Source organism: Aphis gossypii, chromosome 3, assembly GCF_020184175.1.
Source record: "Aphis gossypii isolate Hap1 chromosome 3, ASM2018417v2, whole genome shotgun sequence".
Classification (NCBI taxonomy): Eukaryota; Metazoa; Arthropoda; class Insecta; order Hemiptera; family Aphididae; genus Aphis; species Aphis gossypii.
Genome location: NC_065532.1, coordinates 9,357,889 through 9,360,118, shown reverse-complemented (window position 1 = coordinate 9,360,118; position 2,230 = coordinate 9,357,889).

Below are 2,230 nucleotides of genomic sequence, written 5' to 3'. Positions count from 1 at the left end.
TATATTTTTTTTGTATTTACAATGTACAAATTATTATATATTATATTATATAAACTCACACAGACATACAAATTATGTATATATATTATAATGATAAAAGAAATTGCTCGTCGTAAAGAATATATAAGGCGAACCCATCACTCCTCACCCATCATCGTATATACATATTTTATACATATTATTATACGTCTGTTACGGTACTGCACGTGGCTTCTCATCAGCTTGATTTGCATAAAGGTAAGTACTCACATGCATGCTGCGGCAGCGATTTAAAGCTTTGCAATTAATGCCATAATATGCATATTATTATATTATATTAATTATATATATACTTTAAACGTTTTCAGACGATATTGGCTGATAAGGTTAGTTTTTTATATTCTTGATAATACGTGTTGTTACATATTATCAGCAAAATATATAGTACATGTATAATAATACGACAATCCACTGGCACAAAAGTCAAACTATATAGTCATAATACTATTGCTATAATACTTACCTAAAACCTAATATCTAATCCTCTCCATCGCCGGCCTACAAATAAATGCAAGACGTGACTTATGATTATCGTGGTGTTTTTCGGACAGGAAAGGTGTAATACGCGAAGTAGGCAAGTTCCCAACCATATAGACATATTATAATAATAATATAATAATTATAAGTTTATGTTCCCAGCATACATTGGGTTGGATGATTGAATGTGATTTTGAGATTAGGAAAATAATTGTTGTTTGTTTACCTACCGCGCTACCCATCATAGCGGTCGTATAAGTAGAGTTATAGGCACTCCTTGACACTTGTCATGAGTATATTGGGCATATAAAATTTATTCTTGCGAACCATTATTTTTCTAGAGCTAATAGAGAAAAAAAATGAAAAGCCAAGGGCTGTTATTTGGCACTAAAGTCACCCCATCAGTATAGTTAAAATAGATTATACGCAGTTTTGAGTGAGAGCCGCTACGCCAAATTAGGAATAAAATAATAAGTATACAAGACACGTCACCCGTCGCAACCTCCTTGGCGGATTTGGTCTGCTTTTATAACACGATGTAGGTATATAACAATGTATAGAAACTGCAGCAGCAGCTGTGTTAGCTGCAGAGACAACAAGGCGTTCCGATGCACCGTGTGAATAAACTTACGAAAATAAATAATCAAACCGCCTCAGGTTTTGATTTCATTGTTCACTGAAACGTGAAACGTGCGTCATCGGCTATAAGAAATATTATTATATTATAAATAGGTACCGCGAACCGCAGCGCGTGTATACGACTTTTCTAAAGTATAATCAGTCATCGACTACGCCGATCATCGAAGAAACACTGCTAACAATGTCGACCAGCGTTTAATGAGAATGCATAATATGCTCATATAAAGCTTTAAATGAAGAACGACTGTAATTCGCGATTCGTTAAAATTTGTCGTTTACTGCGCGATTGCTCATTATGACGAGCACACGCGCTTCGTAGTTCGTATATAATACCTCATGGTATTATATTATATATATAGGCACAAAATAGGTATTTTAATAATCGCTGTTGTATGGTTCGTGTACTATATGATAAGTAATAACACGAAAATCGTGCGAGAAAACATCCGACTCGAAGTTCCGTTGGCGGATGGGGAAGATCTATAACGGGGATCGACGGCCATGTATATCATAACAGAATAATAACACTATATACAATACTACTACTACAGCATATATTATATATTATGTAGTATATATAGTGCGTTTGAAGACTTGGCCCCGAGTTCGGACGTGCGGTCGTGGTATCCTGAAGGCTGTGACTGAAAAAAAAATATTTGTTACGCAGTGATACAGAACGTTGTTATATATTGTGACCGGATGATTAATACACATATTATATATATATATACAGAGAGAGAGAGAGGGAGATGTAATATGAAAACAGAAATTGTCAACAAAACGAGGAAACCATCATCGTAGCAGGGTCATTCGACCAAATTATATCCTGTTTCGGGAGTAAAAAACGATGTCGAGTTTATACAAAAACGATTGAATAGATAGGTATATACTTGGGTACTTTACATGTATATATATATATATATAAATATTATTTACGTGGGTGAATGCATACCCGCGTATAAAAATATATATAATCGTCGCACTACTTATCCAGTAGACCGCACCGATAACTGTAAGGGAAACATCGACTTTCTAGTTTTCTGATGTCGACGATCTATATAATTGGAATACATTT